Raw genomic sequence first — 18,124 nt, forward strand, 5'->3', positions numbered from 1 at the left:
TTATAATTTCCCTCAAGATAGCCATTGTAAAAAGTTCATTCACCTTGACTTTATTCTTATATAATATAATGCCACTTTACCAGGTAAGCATTTTGATTAGAGAGGATTTGGATGTAAAATGGCATCATATCCAGTGAATGTTTTATTTTTTTTAAAGATTTATTTGTTTATTTGAGGAGGGCAGGGGGAGAGGGAGAAGCAGACTCCCTGCTGAGCAGGGAGCCCAAAGTGGGGCTCAATCCCAGGACCCCAGGACCATGACCTGAGCCAAAGGCAGACACTTAACCGACTGAGCCACCCAGGCGCCCCCAGAGAATGTTTTAAATTAAAATTGGATGTATTCTTGGGGTGCCTGGGTGGCTCAGTCAGTTAAGTGTCTGCCTTCGGCTCAAGTCATGATCCGAGGGTCCTGGGATCAAGTTATGTGTTGGCCTCTTTGCTTAGCGGGGAGTCTGCTTCTCCCTCTGCCTGCTGCTCCCCATGCTTGTACTCTTTCTAGTTCTCTCTCTCTCTCTGGCAAATAGATAAATAAAATCTTTTAAAAAATTGGATGTATTCCATGACTTTTTTCTTTTTTCTCTACCCATTCTTTTCTCTCTCTGTCTCTCTCTCTTTTTTCCCCTACCCCTTCTATTTAAATCTTTTAGGTAAGAATTTTACCAAAAATTCACTGTAAAGTATAAACAGTAAAGTTTATGATGTCATTCTCTTTCCAGAGAAACTCACATTTTAATAGGGGACAAAGTATCACCTAAGTCAAATCAGTGTAAGAATTACCTGTATTGTTGGCTATAGATGCCCTCATCCCCCATACAGATGCTAGTTCAGGGGTCTGGCAAGCGCGGAGCCCAAGAATCTATTTTTAACAAACGTCCAAGTCATTCTTGTGAACAGACAAGTCTGGAATACACTGGCTTGAGTGAGAGGATTAAAGGTGTCATAGCAGAATTCCAGCTAAGGTAGAGGAATGAGTAGAGGAGTCTTTGGAGAGGCTGGAGGGGAAATAATTGCATTCAAACGATTTCATTAGTTATAGGATTCAGCCGAATTTATCGGTGTCTTCTCGTGGGCTTGACAGTGTCCTGTACGCTGAGGACACTCGGTGGAGTAAACAGTGAAGGGAGGGCTGGGCCTGAGATGGGCGGGGAGCCGGGACGACGGAGGTCACTTCTGCTTGCAGGTTGAGGACGGTGTTTCCTGCAGGGCATGGGGCTCCAGATGGGTGACTGGAAACGAGGAGGAGGCTGCTTGTAGAGTGTGGTATTCCAGGGAGGGGCAGGTGCCCAGGCACGGAGGAGGAGGACGAAAGATGAAAGGCTGCAGGGTACTGGGTGTGGCTGATCTGTAGGATGCAGTGGGAAGGGGATGAGTGGCCTGTAAAACCAGGAAGGTGGGTCACTGTGGACGGAGCTTCTTTCCAGGCTCTGAGGAAGGAGGAGGCAGAGGGGAGAGAAAGAATCGTAGCTGTTTTTGGAAAAACACCTGGGCCAGCAGCGTGTAGCATGGGGAATGGAAGGTGGTGGTGATTGTGTGTGTGTGTGTGTGTGTGTGTGTGTGTGTGTGTGTGTGTGTGTGTAGGGGGTGGTGGGGAGAACGGGAATGAGAACGCAGGAGGAAGGAAGGCCCAGTTGGAGAGTTTTTAGTACAGCTCTGTGAGGCCGAAGCGGGTCCTGAAGTAAGCCAACAAGGTTCAGGTGCTCACTCTAACGGGAATGGGGGAACCCTGAGTGTGTGCTTACAGGCAACCCTGCTGCCTCCATAGGCATTTTATGTATTTAATGTGAAGTATGCTGAGATGACCGCATACTTTTGGGTACACATGTTTCCTTAAGATGAGAGTGAAAAAGCAAAGGCGAGAATGTTCCGATTTCCTGACATGAGGTGCGCTCAGTTCCTTTGAAGTTCAGGGAGGACCGACTGCGTGGTGGATCAGGCCCCATCAGCTGCCCTCACCAGGCCCTGGGGAGACGCTGCTCTTGTGGCCATCTGCATGCGCCCCCAGGAGCAGTCTGAGCTCTTGGGAGCCTTCCCTGAGGCCTCTGTTGCCAGGACCTTTGGTGGCCATCCAGACAACGGAATCACCATGGCGACTGTGTTCCTTGTACCTCCTTCCCGCCGGCCTCAGTCTCCCCTTCTAGACGTGAGGATACACTGCTTCAGAATGAAATCCGGTAGCTTGACCTACTTGGTAAAATAAGAAGGATCCAGGAAGTGGCTATTCTGTTAAGTCCCCCGTTCCTGTTCATTTTGTTTGTAACAGTGAAGCCACGTTTCAAACAAACGCAGAAAAGGTGAACAACGCTAATGGATTTGTTTCCAGTGGGATTCAGGGCCCGCTAAAATTGAAATGGGCTCTTCGCCATCTGTTTGTGTGCCTGAAGTTTCACCTGCTTTGAATTAGGATAATTTAATAAAGTCCAATTAGACTGGGAGAGTACTAATGGGTTTGTTAATTAGATGAAAAAATTATGCTTTATGATACTTGTACTAAGCGCGGGGTGAAGGCTGAGGCCATACTCTGTCTGAAAGCCCTATTAGCTGTTCTTCTATCTGTGTCTTATTTAATTCCTCCCACGCTGTGTTGGGGCTGTCTAGTCTCCGGCATTCTAGAACTGGGTGCTGCAACTCTTTCTGTTCTTTGCCCGATCTTTTGTGAACGTACGCTCTGTGATTCCAGATCCCCTCAAGCCTCTGATATCAAGATTTGATTATATTAACTATAGTTTGTTTCACTATATTTTATTACATCCAGTTTCTTTGAAAATCAATACCTCTGTGAAATGCAAACCAAACGCTGAAGTATTTGAGGTTCTAGACTAAGTCCCTGAAAGCTGGGCTTCTGTTTGCTCACTTTGCTGTGTCCAGGTTGCTGGACCTTGAGCATCAAGGTCTGTCAGATAAGGAGATTGGACTAGTTAGTGGTTCTGGAGCTTTAAATGTTTATTTTATAATTGAGCAGATGAGAGAGAGAGAGAGAGCCTGCTTGCATGCACAAGTGGGAAAGAGGGGGCAGGAGCAGGGGGAGGGGTAGAGAGCAAGGGAGAGAGAGAATCTGTAAGGAGGGTCCCTGCTCAGAGCTCACAACCTGCCCTGGGTGATCTCATGACTCTGAGATCATGACCTGAGCCTAAATCAAGAGTCGGGACGGGACGCTTGACCGACTGAGCCACCCAGGAGCCCCAGTGGTTCAGGAATTTTTGCAGGTATAAGAATCCCCCGGAGGGTTTGCACAAACCCAGATGTGGCTCCACCCACAGAGTCTGATTCGGAAGGTCCAGGTTGGGCCTGAGCGTTTGCATTCCCAGGAGGTGCTGAGCTTGCTGGTCTAGATTGACACTTAAAAAGTCTTCTCCAGCTCAAGTATTTTGATTCTGTGTTCCTCTATAAAGCATCAGGTGGGACCTTGTCACATTTCTCAGAGATGATGGTGTCTGCCCATTTCTGCCCTCAACTTCACAGGTGTTTTCTGAAATTACTCCTTCTTGCTCCTGCAGATTTCTGCCAGTCACACTCCTGGATCCTGTTTCTCAGCTCCAATAGCTCACGTCAGCCACTAAAACACCCATTACCTGTCAGCATCTAGAGGCCAAGTCACACCGCATTCACAGTGTGCAGCCACCCTGGGGTGGACAGTGGTGCCCGCTGGCCCTCACTTCTGTAGTCTGAAGTGGGGACTCTTGAGGGGGTTTGTGTAGTACACCCTGGAGAGCACATGGTGCTAACCTAACACTGCACACCGCAGCTCTGGCTCCACTGCTTACTGTTTCCATCACCTTGGCAAAGTCTCTTTACCTCCCTGAGCCGCAACTTTCACATCTGTTAAATGGGATTAATAATAGTATCTGAAGGATTGTTTTAAGGATTGAATGAAACAGTAACATGTGAAGTGCTTGACGCAGTACCAGGTACATAGTAAGTGTTAAATAGATGTTAGCTTTTATCAGGTATGGTCAGCAGCAATGTTTGGATGGGAAAACATGTTCAGCATGGATTAGAGATGATGATAATACAATTACCCTGCATAAACCAGGCACAGGCTTTTGAAATACTACTCATTTCACCATTAAATGGGGGAAAAAAGAGACCTTCTTCTTGCTTAAGTCTATTAAAATTTTCTTTATTAATAATTTAATTCTCTGTACTTAAAAAGAATGTGAAGCAACACTACCAAAAAAAAAGACATTTAAGGATAAAGCAGAACATAGATTATGATTTCTAAAATAAATGGATATTCAGTAAGCATGTACTTACTGTATTTCACAAGCTCTAAGGCAAGCATATTTTTACATCTTAATACCTGTGAAATCACAGTTAAAGGCATCTTAATAATTGGAAGGGTAGCCATTCTGTTTTGTTTTCTTTTTTAAGATTTTATTAATTTCAAGAGAAAGAGAGCACACAAGCAGGGAGAGGGGCAGAGGGAGAGGGAGAGAAAATCTCAAGCAGACTCCACAGGAAGTGTGGAGCCCGATGCGGGACTCAAGCCCACAACCCTGAGATCATGACCTCAGCCAAAATCAAGAGTCAGATACTTAATCAACTGAGCAACTCAGGTGCCCCCTGTTTTGTTTTCTTTAATGGTACATAAAATAGTGATGTAAAAATCAATAGTATTTTAGGTTCAGGAAAACATAACACTTTGAATAAATCAATTTAGTAATTCTACTTGAGGTAAATTATTTCTGTGATAGTCCCATTTGTTAGCTAAGTCTTAAGAAAAAAATTTTATCAAGTGGACCATTGGCTAAAGAAGTACTGGTTTTAAAGGAACATTTTATTTTGGTTTTTGAGGGCAGAAAGGGAAAATAATGGAGAGAAACACTAGGTGTGTTAAACATTAATGTGCTTTTAATATCAGTAAATTGCAAGTGATGAGGTTGTGTTTCCAATGTATATTACTAAACAGTCCTATTTCTTCATTTAAAAATAGTGCTTCTAGGGGTGCCTGGGTGGCACAGCGGTTAAGCATCTGCCTTCAGCTCAGGGCGTGATCCCGGAGTTCTGGGATCGAGCCCCACATCAGGCTCCTCTGCTATGAGCCTGCTTCTTCCTCTCCCACTCCCCCTGCTTGTGTTCCCTCTCTCGCTGACTGTCTCTATCTCTGTCGAATAAATAAATAAAATCTTAAAAAAAAAACAACTGCATCCTTTATAAAAAAAAATAGTGCTTCTAAGGCTAAATCTTCTACTTCTTCTAGACTTTGTCAGATTACTTTGGGTGATTTTGAAAGATTTATGCCTGATTTCCAAACATAATACCACTCTGGAAGGATGTAGGCAAAAATGTAGATCACAGAGCAATGGAGACCTATATTTACATCATAGGGCAATGATGTAGACTCTTACCCTGGAACAATTGTTCTGGATGGGTATCCTGTCTTTGATGATGATTCCTGAGCACCAGATGTTAAGGAAGATATAAATCCCTCATCATGTAGTGAATTTCCCAATGCCCCACCCCAGAGAGAAGAGCAGAGACCGATCTCTATCTGGCTCTATCCTAGAAATGTGGGAATAGTGACTGCCCTGGAGACTGTGCAGAAAAATTACTGCCGCAGGCGGTGTGTGCACGCATGAGTGTGTGTGTTATATCAGAGAGAAAACTTAAAAATTATCAGAGAAAATTTAAAAATAAAAATTTAATTTCAGGTAATGGTTGAGGTCAGGGGGAGTTGTTATTTTGAAACTGCTCTTTTAAAAGTTTTGATATGCTGGATATACTAATAATATTTTGTCAAACTTGGAAGTTGTGGGAGTGAGAAAGGAGAGGCTGGCGCTAATGAGCAGGTGACATGAACTAAAGAAAGAAGGAAGGGAAAAGAGTCTCCTAAATCCGCACACACTGGGTAACTGTCCTCCATTAATACGAAAACATGCTCGACTCCTTGGAGATAGCCGTGTCTTACAATATTTGTGCCTCCAGTGTCTCTCTTATAGTGTGTTCAACAAATGAAAATGATCCCAGGTGCATGGATGCATAGAACTTGAGCTGGAAGATGGATATTTTGTTTGACCCATGTGTTTTACAAATGAGGAGAAGGTGTAGGTCCAGGAAAAGTTACGGAATATATTTGGGATACTCAGTGGTCGAGACTTTAATGAATTCCTCAAAATATCTTGATTTGAAGTTCCATGTTTGTCAAAGACGATTACATAAATAAGACCAATTTAAACTAAATTACCTATTAGTAGAAGTTTGTTGGGTTTCCATGGAGACCTCCTTTGCCTAGCTTAAGCAGAAGTGGGGAATTATTGGAAGGAAGCTGAGGCATTGCCCAAAATTGCCCAGAAGGAAACGCTGAGCAAGGAAAGCTGTGGTGGGAAGGAACCTGGGTGGCCTTGGGGCACCTTGAGTGTGGTCTGCTCACACAGGCTTGCTGACCAACCATCCCATCCCTCCCTCTCCTGTGACCCTGTGTTTTCTTCACTGTACGTACCATCACCTACCAGTCTTCCATTTACTTGTTTGCTTCTGGAGATTTTAAGATACTGATAAACAGGCCTAACCCCCTGGGATTCTGACATACTGATCTGGGCACTTATTTCTAAAAGCTCCCACATTGTATTCTAAGGCATGTACAAGGTTAAGAATCCTGGCCTTACACATTGATAGAACAAATACAAGTGAAATGCTATAACCACTGCAGCTGAAAATATTTATAAAAGAATTAAGAATGAGAAATCTAGAAAGGATTACTAAGGAATAGCAAGGCATTTATTTGTAGATAACCACACGTGAGTGAAATTGACAAAAGCCCTCTCCCATTGAGTGCTTGCTAGGTGCTCTGGGTGTATTACTTCTGTTGGCCTTCCCTACAGTGGCAATATCCTTATTTTCCAAATGAGTCAATGGAGACTGAGGCGTTAAATAACTTCCGAAGGTTGACCAGTAGCTTGGGATTCAAGCTCAGCCTGTGCCCACAGTTCTCAGACAAAGGCAACCACTGGGCTGAGAGCACAAAGATTCTGAGTGGCCTCTCTCCCACTTCCCGAGTGGGACGATGGGGGGCTGCAGCGAGGATCCTTCACCTGTCTGGAGGTTGAAACAGCCAACAATGACATCCCTGACAGGATGGCTGCGGAATGTTGGGATACACTGCCAAGGGAGAACACATTTTTAGTAAAAATGCTGGGCGAGAAAGAGGATCTCAGTTATTGCAAGAAAAGCAGAACATGCTGGGCATTCAGGGTAATTAACGGAAATGTGAAGAATGTGAGTGAGTGAGTGAGTGAGTGAGAGCCTGAACCTAAAAGTGGTTTAGTTCAAAGAGGAGAAAGAAGTGGGGGGGCTGGGGAGGGGGTATGAAATTTTGAATTTTGTCTTTTTAGGAAATTGAGATACTGTGTAGTGTTTGGTAAGGAGAATGGGAAACATAAATATGAATAGTCTGTTGACACAGTGCTTTTCATAAAGATAACAGAATAGAAGAGACTTCACTGAAGAGTCTAGAAAGCCTCCCCTCTGCCTGGGTGATTTGGAAATGGACTGCTTTTAACACAGAGGGATGGACGACAGGCCTCTGAGGGTTCTTGAAGAAAGAATCTGTAATCCTTTTGGGTTTAACCATTAGGCAAATTTAGCTTCCTGGTTTCAGAAAGAGAAAACACACCCACAAAAAGAAAAACCCAGGCCCGTGGGAACAAGTAACTTCCTCCTCCTGGGGCTGTTTGAAAACCCTAATCTGCCTGTCATGAGTCCCTTTCCTGCTCAGCATGAGGCTGGCTGGGGAGGCGTCCAAGAGGCAAAGGGGTAGTGGGCAGAGAGAGCACGCCAGCTTGGATAAGTAACTGAATACACTTTGGCCGAGAGGTAGGTTTGGAACGTGGTTCTCAAGGCACAGAGACTGGTGAGGGGCAGCTTTCTAATGCTGTGTGCTCCTGGGGGGATGAAGGACCTGAATGACTGTGCCGAGTGCCCCCTCTTTGCTCCCTGCCGCCTCTGTCCTTCAGTCTAACTAACACATCTTGAAGCCGAAAAATTGAATTCTTCATTTCTTACTCGCTTGGTGACAAAATCCGAGAAAAGCCGAAGCCGAGTGAAAAAGAAATATCTGCAAACACAGAACTCGTTTCCTGCCAAGTATGAGTGTGTGCTGCAAATCCAGTAAAGTGATTTAGCAGATTAATTGATGGGAGCCCCGTGCGAGTTGGGGAAAGGTCTACAGTCTGGGCTGCTTAGATTTTAGTAAAGCAAACGGTGGGTAAGAATTGAGGTGGAGAGGAGGGGGTTCACTAGAAGTTATCTGGGGTGCTGTGAAAATTGGAGTGGCTTTTGTTGTGAGTGGAATCCACATTCAGGAAGACTCCTTAACAATTTTTATTTAACGATTTTGTTTGTGCTTAAGGTTGCAGGAGCCTTTGTTCACTTAAGTATGATAATGTCACTGTAATCTGGTGCTCCTTGTTTTAGGGGTCAGGGAGGGAAAACGGAAAGTAACACATTGTTCACTTGTTTTGGGAGAAGCATTTAACAGATGCTATTTCATTTAATCCTCACGGCAACCCTTGAAGGAGGAATATTATTTACATTTTATAAACGAGTAAAGTGAAAATGAAGTTTAGTTGAATAACTTGCTGCTGACGTTCACATGGCTATTAATAAACAGAGGAACCAGATTGGACCCAGATTTCCTTATCCCAAAGCCCTTTGCTACTTCACTTCAGAAAAATTATTTTTTTAATGGAGAGATTTTCAGCCCAAATTCTTTGAATGGTCACAGATTCCCAGTTCATACAGGCATTTTGGTTGTTTTCATGGTCTAGATACGTCTGAGACTAAAACAGTTTTGGGGACTAACATTTACTGATCACCTAGTAAAAACCAAATAAATATGGGTAATTAATTTTACTTACAGAATTGCTTCTGATTGGGATTTCTAAGTTCAACTTTAACTGAGTAAATGGTGTTTTATTGCTGACTCAGTAACTGGGTAGTGGTTCTGTGTGAGTTTGGGTGGTGGAAGCAAGTTGTCTAAGGTGTCTACAAAAAGGCGGAATAGACCGTTTCTGCCCTCAAGGAATTTCTAGTCTAGGCGAGGAGAGCTATACACAAATTCACAGACAGGCAGTATAAGAGTTACGTGTCAATATCAAATAGTACTGTAAGAGATGTCTTGGGGCTTGCGCCTAGATTCCAAACTGATTATAGAGAGAAGAAATCAGAGGGAGAGAAGGATGTACCCTGAGGGGACGAGGCAAGATTGGGTGTGAGTTAGGTTTGGGAGGATACACAGGATTTACCTATCTGGGTAAGAGCCAAGATGCCAATCGAGGCAGGTTCATGCTGCTGTGTCAGTTCATACCTGTGTCCACCAGGGAGTCTTCCATTGGGAATAACACAGGTGATGGTGAGGTAGACTGTCGCCAGGCTGTGAGGGGCTGAGTGGCAAATTAAATATTTGAGATTTTATCTTATTGGCAATGGCAGTGGGGCTGATGGCAGTATTAGAGGTGATGGTATAACACTAATAATTATAAACACACATCTAACATTTGTTGAGTGTTTGAACTGCCCGGTGCTCTATTCAACAAATGAACATTTATAGAACACTTCCAAGTGCCCAGAACAGTTCTCTGCTCTGGCAATACAACAATGTCCAGAACTAACAAAAATCCCTGCTCCTGTGAGGAGAGACAGACCGATGATAAAATAGGTCTTGTAATCTGAATTCTTGTCCTAATGCTATAGCGAAATGGAAACAGGGAAGTGGGCAGGGTGGGGATGACTGAGAGGACATCGCCATTGTAAGACTGAGCCCTGCATATGTGTATTAACTCACCGAATCCGTGAAATGATAGCGGATGGTCTGAAGAACTTTGAATATAGAGTGACATGAAGATATTGTAATTGCAGAGATGAGCAAAGAGTCGGGGAAGGACTGATGCCGTAGGGCCTAGCTAGAAGGCAACTGCAACGATCAAGACTAGTTTTCCCTAAAATGTTATGATGTTAGTAATTAATATCATGTAGGGTTTCGTAGAGAAAGAAGACTCATGTAGGAAAAACCACCAGAATACACCGTTTTTCTGATCCACGCCTCTTCCTCAGCTTCGAAACCAAGCACAATTATACTGCAAAAGGGACAGGGCTTGGTGTGGAGTTGTTTCTGCTGCATAAAGTGTGACATGGAGGTCACAAAGATGACAGAGGTTCTAAGCCTGGGTGAGTAGGACGTGGAGAAAAAGGAGATTTCGTTAAGAAAAATGGAAATTCAACAGAATATCTGTCATGCTGTTTCCACGATCTGAAAATTTCCGACATTAATTGGGGGCATCCTCTTGCATATTCATACTGAGAATCAGCGGTTTCTCCTTACAACGGGGTAGGCACGATGAAGTTAAAGGTGGTAGGTTCCTGGTGCCGGGAGACCTCGCCTCGGCTCCCCGGTACGCCTGGCCCGTGGCCCCACCCTCGGCTGTCCTTCCGCCTCACTGCTCAGCCTGACAGCTCCCACCTGCTCTGTCCTAACCTGCCGTCTGTTGCCGCTCACGTTTTTAACATTGCTGACCCTGAGTGTGTCAGTTTTTCCATGGCCATCCTAGAGCAGAAGACACCACAGGGTTCCATTTGTTAGGTCTAACCAATTTAATGTATATTTGTTATAACCACTTTGCACCATTTGAAAAAATAGTACACACACACTGAAAGCAAAAAATATTATTTTCATGTTATTCTTAAATGAACACACAGTTGTGCTCATTTAAGACGTGTATACCTGTGTCGTGCAGCCTCTCAACTTTTGGAAATGTATTTGGGCACACCACCCTTACTTTCTGTTCCATGTTTATCTTCATGTTTCTGTTCCATGTGATACTTCCTTTTTATCACAGAACCACAGAAAACCCTGTTTCCCACAGATACAAAGTTGTTGAAAGGAATACAGTACAATCTAATGTTGAAACTGAGCTACCTTGAGCTATTAGTTCTCATGGTGTCCAACAGATGTCATTATGTTTCCCTTGAAAATTTGAAATATCCCTTTTAGCCAAACTGTGAGTTTGCTACGGCACCCTGGGTGCCTTGGCACACGGTTTGGGAACTGTGGTACAGGCCTGTTCTCTACCATATCTGTTTCTTTTCCTCATCCTTATGACACTTCTTGGCCATACCCATTTTAATTACAAAAGTAACTTTAGACCCAGCCATGGCCTCATCTCCTCTTTTGCACTTGTAGACTCCTGGCCTGAGTTTAAGGTGACTCTCTACAGTCCACTCCTGATACCTTACACCACACTTGATAAGTCACTGCTTTGTCTCCAAACTTAGTCCAAAGAATTGTTTCCAGTCCTCCTTCTTCCTCACATCTTTTGTGAATAAAATCATGGCCCTGGGACCTCTGGTCTTCTGGTTTAGAATCATTGCCTGGCTTTTAACCATCATACTTTATTGACCACAAGCTCACATGGGTGCCAGGCCATGGGGAAGACGGGCTTCCCATGTCTTCGGCTCTCTTGAAAACATTGTGAGTCCACCACAGCCCCATGGGGAGGAGTGCTGTTACTAGTCCATTCCTGTCCGAGGAGACTGAGGCGGGCTGACACCAAGGCGTTGCGGCAGGACAGAACATGTGGGTGTTACTCGTCTCCCATGAGTAGAGGTAACTAGTGTAAATGAGTGGCTCACCATGTTCGATTTTTCATTTTACAGCCATATTTTTATAGAAGTAAAACACTGTAGCCTTTTTTTTTTTTTTAAGATTTTATTTATTTTCAGAGAGAGGGAGCACAAGCCAGGGGAGCGGCAGAGGGAGAAGCAGGCTCCCTGCTGAGCAAGGAGCCTGATGCGGGACTCGATCCCAGGACCCTGGGATTGTGACCCCTGCCAAAGGCAGAGACTTAACCGACTAAGCCACCCAGGTGTCCCCACTGTAGTTTTTAAAAAAAAAAAAAAAACATGGTTATTTATTTAGAGAATGAGAGGGAGAGAGAGAATCCTATGCAGACTCCCTGCTGGGTGTGGAACCCGATGAGGGGCTTGATTCCACAACCCTGAGATCATGACCTGAGCAGAAATCAAGAGTCAGATGCTTATCAACATGGATGGGACTGGAGGAGATTATGCTAAGTGAAATAAGTCAAGCTGAGAAAGACAGTTATCATATGGTTTCACTTATATGTGGCACATAAGGAATAGCAGGGAGATCATTATGAGAAGGAAGGGAAAAATGAAGGGGGGGAACAGAGAGGGAGACAACCATGAGAGACTATGGACTCTGGGAAACAAACTGAGGGTTTTAGAGGGCTGGGGGGATGGGCTAGCCCGGTGATAGGTATTAAGAAGGGCACATATTGCATGGAGCACTGGGTGTTACACGCAAACAATGAATCATGGGACACTACATCAAAAACTATTGATGTACTGTATGGTGACTAACATAACATAAGGAAAAAAAAAGAAGTGTTGGATGCTTAGCTGACTGCACCACTCCGGCACTCCAACACACTAGCTTTCTGTAGACAGACATTTTGTCAATGGAGAAAGAGAAGAATAAAAGCTGACCAGCCATAGAAGCATTAAAGTGCTTTTATTTCTATTTTAGTTTGATTTTAATATTCTTTACAAACTTTTTTCTACATATGTAATCATAATGTATATAACACCGATCTTGCTTTTTTTTAAAGTTACGTTATAAACATTTTTTAAAAAATTTAGGTACATAGTTCTTTTAGCCATCCTTAAAAAAATTCTTAATCACCATCAAGGTGATACTTGCCCATAATTTGAAAACCAAAACAGCTAAAAAGCTTTAACATAAAACAGCAGCCTCCTACCCCATCTTCCTAACCTCCCCCATCCAGTTTTACTCACTAGATCAACCACTTTCTTGTCCTCAATTTCACTGGCTCTGTAATAGCCCCTTAAATGGACCCCATCATTTATGTACCTGCTACCTGGCCTATTTTTACCTGTTTGACTTACTAAACTATCCGTTGACGGTGGTGGTTCTGTAGGATTACTAATTGCTGATAAAATCCTGTTCACTGTGCAAATGTATATGAGTAAACTCAGGGCTACATTATCAGATGTACTTTGCCTTGCCATTTTTATATGCCTAACTCACTTTCACCTTTCATTTATCATAAATGGCCATAGGCATATTGTTAGGATTCACAGCTTTATTATTAAACATTACTAGAGCTCCCATCTTTTACCAGTTATTTTCCCAAGCTAATGTTGTAAAAGTTTAGGAATTCAGCTGAGAAGATTTAATGAAGTTCTATTGTATTTTATACCATAATTATTAAGGCAGGTAACAGCCTGCCCATGATGATTGAAAATTTTAGGGTGTCAGGAAGGAACATAGTATACGGATGTATGCAAACTTTCTCAACAGAAATAATTTAAGGCAATCGCCTTTTCAAAATCGAAGATCTGTTTTCTGAAATACAGACTCAAAAGTATATGGTACCTATCCTGTACAATATACTTAACAAATTAATAGATTACTTTTGGGGGGCAGTTTTAGGCTTACAGAGTGGTTTATTGAATGGAAAGTACAGAGAGTTTCCCAGGTAGCACTCACCACCCGCCAGCTTCCCTAAAGTAGGAACATCTTGCATTGGTGTGTAAATTAGGAACATCTTGCATTGGCATGGTACATTTGTTACCACCGATTTGTTACAACCGATTGGTACATTATTATTACTGAAAGTCCAGTTTTTATTAGGTTCACTCTTTGTGTTGTACATTCTATGGGTTTTGACCAACGTATAGTGACATGTATCCATCATTACAGCATTGTATGGAATAGCTGACTGCCCTAAAAATCCCCTGTGTGCCACCTATTTATCCTTACCTCCCCCTAAACTCCTGGTAAGCACTGATCTTTACTGTTTCCAATAAACTGCTGTTTTGTTTTGCCTTTTCCAGAATGTCATATAGTTGCAATCATGTAGTAAGCAGCCTTTTCAGGTTGGCTTCCTTCATTTAGCAATAGGCATTTACCTTTTCTCCATGTCTTTTTGTGGTTTGATGGCCCATTTCTTTTAATTTATGAATAATACTTTCTGCATGGACGTTCCATCATGTCTTTATCCATCCGCCCAGTGAACTACTTCTTGGTTGCTTCCAAGTTCTGTCAGTTATGAATGAAGTTGCTAGAAACATCCATGTGCATGTTCTTGTGTGAACTTAAGTTTTCACTTCATTTGGGTAAATTACTGAATCATATGTTAAGAGAAAATTTGGTTTTGTAAGACACTGCCAAGCCACTTCCAAAGTGGCTGTACCATTTTACATTCCCCCAGCAGTGAATGAGAGTTCCTGTCACTCCACATCTTCAACAGCATTTGGTGGTGTCAGTGTTTTGGATTTTTGCCATTCGAATAGGTGTGTGGTGGTACGTACCATTATTGTCTTAATTTGCAATTCCTTCATGACGTGGTGTTTAGCAGTCTTTTCAGATGGTTATTTACCATCTGTATATCTGCTTCAGTGGTGTCTATTCAGATCTTTTGCACGTTTTTAACTTGGATTCTTTGTTTTCTTATTATTGATTTTTGAGAGTTTTGTATCTTTTGGCTACCAGTTTATTTGGATTTTGCAACGATTTTCTCCCAGTCTGTAGGTTGTCTTTTTATTTTCTTCAGTGTCTTTCACAGAGCAGTAGTTTTAAATTTTAACGAAATCCAATTTACCAATTTTTTTCATGGATTATGCTTTTGGTGTTGTATCTAAAAGTCATCACTAACCCAAGGTCATCTAGATTTTCTCCTGTGTTACCTTCTAGGAATTTGATGCTTATGCATTTTACATTTAGTTCTGTTATTCATTTTGAGCTAATTTTTGTAAAAGATGTAAGATCTGGGTCTAGGGTAATTTCTTTTTCATGTGGACGTCCAGTTCGCCATTTGTTGAAAAGACTGTCATTTCTCCACTGAATTGGATTTGCTCCTCTGTCAAAGATCAGTTGGCCATATTTCTGTAGGTCTATTTCTGGGCTCTCTATTCTGTTCCCAATAAACTTTTAAATGAACTTTTTGTTAACTTCAGTGAAAATAAAATACCTTTTCATAAGAAGGGGGGTAGGTAGAATCATTCTTCCTATTTCTTCTAGCTTTTTCTCATGAGACTAGTTTATATTGAAGTATAGAGTCTGGCTGATAATTTTCTCATAAAAAGTTTCTGGGTCAGTTCCAACAAACTCCAGATCTGTGTGTGTGTGTGTCTTTGTGAGTCTGTGTCTGTGTGTACAGGCGGAGTGACAGACATCAACTGCACAAGATTTCTGGCAATGCCCCTGAAGTTTTATAATTTGATATTAAACCTGTCTTGCAGTGTTGACTGACAAAGCGTTTTGTTCTACCCCAATCTGTAACAGAAAACATACTTTAAGGTCATTGCCAGTAATTAAAACATCTGATTTCCTGTGCAACTTTCATCAGGGGACATTTGGCAGTGTCTGGAGACATTTTTGGTTATCACCACTCGTGACGAGGCGGGGAGAAGGGTGTTACTAGCTTCTTGGGTAGAGGTGAAGGATGCCGTGAACTACCCTACAATGCACAGAACAGCCCCCACAACAAATAATGTTTGGGATTTGAAACGTCAGTAGTGCTGAGGTTGAGAAATTCTGTTGTAGAGCAGCTGATTTATTTATATCCATGGCATGTTTTCCTCTTTGCTTTAAGCTCTAGAAAACCTACATTTTTGTAGATTTACAGCCTACATCTAACAATTGTACCAAAACTTATGGTGTGCTGTAATATTCAGCTTCCTTTAGATGTCTTGGGCTTAGTTGCACTTTCTGTCTGATTTCATAGTAGTCTGCATTATGTTGCATGCACTTATGTAAAGCTGCCTTAACTCTTAAAGTGGAATATAAATATGTAATTTTATATATTTCTGAATATATGTGGCTGAATTCTTGATCACAAAAATCTGACACTAGACGCAAAGTCGACATTTCTAATACTTCTTGGTTGTACATACATAATCAGACTCTGCTTTTCATTTCCTCGTCTGGTCCTTTAAATGACACACTTGATACATAAGTTTCTATGATACATAAGTTTCCATGAGCTCATCTTGTTTTCAGTGTGTTCCCTTTTATTGTTAAGAGAAACAAAACCAAAAAACCCCATTGTTTCAGCAATCCCCTGTTGTCTTCCTCTGTGTGAAATTGCTCAACTAAGAGTTATGCAAATCGGGATCAGCCATGTAAGTGAGGCTTCTTACTGCACATTGATCCAGGGGAATGTCACCCATCTCTGGTATATTTGTCATCAGACGCACACTGGCCATAAGAGGGTCGGGACCCAGGCCTTCCCTCTTAGCACTCAGCCCCTTGCTTAATTCCCTCTAGCCAGACCAGCTCCTTTTCTGCCCCTCACCTCATTCTAGTCACAGGACCTTTGCACAGCCTCTTTCTTCCACCTCCAACTCCCTTCCCTGAGACCTCCCAACTTTGCTAGGAGTCAAAGAGAAGGGGACATCGCTTCTTCTGTTCACATAAAGGCCTGCGTGGCTGTCACCTCTTGAGACACCTTGCAGAGCCCTTGCTGTCTCTTCAGAGCCCACTTAAGTGCATCTCCTGGATGTTGAGCAGTTTTCTTTATGTCTAGGAAAAATCTTCATGATTGACAATTTATTTCTGTTTAAATTCTTAGCAAAGACTATGACTCCAGCTGCAAGCTCTCCAAATTCTTTACTCCCACAGATTATCAGAGTTTGGAAGATCTTAAGCCATGGGTTCAGATTCTCTTGTTTATTCGTTTGTTTCCTATGCTGTATTTTTCATCCCTGGGATTTATTCCTTTTATCATTGGAATTTAGTACCTTTTAATCTTCTTCACCTATTTGGCCTATCCCCCATTCCCCCTCCTCTGGTAACCACCGGTTTTTTGTATTTATGAGTCTGTATCTGTTTGTTCATTTGTTTTATTTTTTAGATTCCAGGTGTAAGTGAAGTCATACGGTACTTGTCTTTCTCTGACTTATTATTTCACTTAGCGTAATACCTTCTAGGTCCATTTATGCTGTTGTGAGTGGTAAGATCTCATTCTTTTTTATGGCTGAGTAATATTCCTCTGTGTGTGTGTGTGTGTGTGTGTGTGTGTGTGTGTGTGTGTGTACATGTGTACCACTTCTTTATCCATTCATCCACTGATGGACATTTCAGTTGCTTTCATATCTTGGCTATTGTAAATAAAGAAGCAGTAAACAGAAGGGTGCATGTATCTTTCTGAATTAGTGTTTTCATTTTCTTTTCCCAGAAGGGGAATTGCTAGATCATATGGTATTTCTATTTTAAGTTTTTTGAAGAATCTCCATACTGTTTTCCACAGTGTCTGCACAAATTTACATTCCACCAGCAGTGCACAAGGGTTCCTTTTTCTCAGCATCCTCGCCGACACTTTTTATTTCTTGTCTTTTTTATTTTAGCCATTCTGATTGGTGTGAGGTGATATCTCGTTGGGGTTCTGATTTGCATTTCCCTGATATGATGAGTGGTGTTGAGCATCTTTTCATGAGTCTGTTGGTCACCTGGATGTCTTCTTTGGGAAAATGTCTATTCAGGTCACCTGCCCATTTTTTAATCAGATTGTTTGTTTTCTTGGTGTTCAGTTGTAGAAGTTCTTTTTATATTTTGGATATTAACCCCTCATTGGATATATCATTTGCAAATACTTCTCCCATTCTGTAGGTTGCCTTTTCATTTTGTTGATGATTTCTTTTAACGTGCAAATACTTTTTAGTTTTATGTAGTCCCAATTGTTTATTTTTGCTTTTGTTTCACTTGCCTGGAAAGACAGAACAATATTGCTAATGCCATTGTCCAAAAGTTTACTGCCTATGTTTTCTCTTAGAAGTTTTGTAAGATTTCAAGTCTTACATTTAGGTCTTTAATTCATTTTGAGTTTATTTTTTGCATGGTGTAAGAAAGGGATCCAATTTCATTCTTCTTCATGTAGCTGTCCAGTTTTCTGAACAGCATTTGTTTAAGAGACTATATTTTCTTCATTGTATATTCTTGCCTTCTTTGTCATAGATAAATTGACTATATAAGCATGGATTTATTTCTGGGCTCTCTATTCTGTTACATTGACCTATGTGTATTTTGTTTTAAATTTCTATTGTTTTAAATTTCTAAAAAATGTTTTCCATTTTTGTACAAACATATATA

At 41.9% G+C, this 18,124-nt stretch overlaps 1 protein-coding gene across 4 annotated transcripts in view; it reads left to right on the top strand.

The window, feature by feature from the left end:
- LYN (LYN proto-oncogene, Src family tyrosine kinase) overlaps positions 1-18,124 on the top strand; it is a 117,353-nt gene that overhangs the window by 24,954 nt on the left and 74,275 nt on the right. Inside the window, exon 1 of one of the 4 annotated variants that reach the window (XM_008706702.2) lies at positions 7,690-7,809. The exons of 2 other annotated variants lie outside the window; for them this stretch is intronic. The gene's annotated coding sequence lies outside the window, so the exon portion shown is untranslated. Of the gene's footprint in view, positions 1-7,689; positions 7,810-18,124 lie in introns of those variants that run through there. One more of the 4 variants, XM_008706703.2, reaches the window with a different exon arrangement.

Source organism: Ursus maritimus, unplaced genomic scaffold (assembly GCF_017311325.1).
Source record: "Ursus maritimus isolate PB19 unplaced genomic scaffold, ASM1731132v1 scaffold_9, whole genome shotgun sequence".
NCBI classification, from domain to species: Eukaryota; Metazoa; Chordata; class Mammalia; order Carnivora; family Ursidae; genus Ursus; species Ursus maritimus.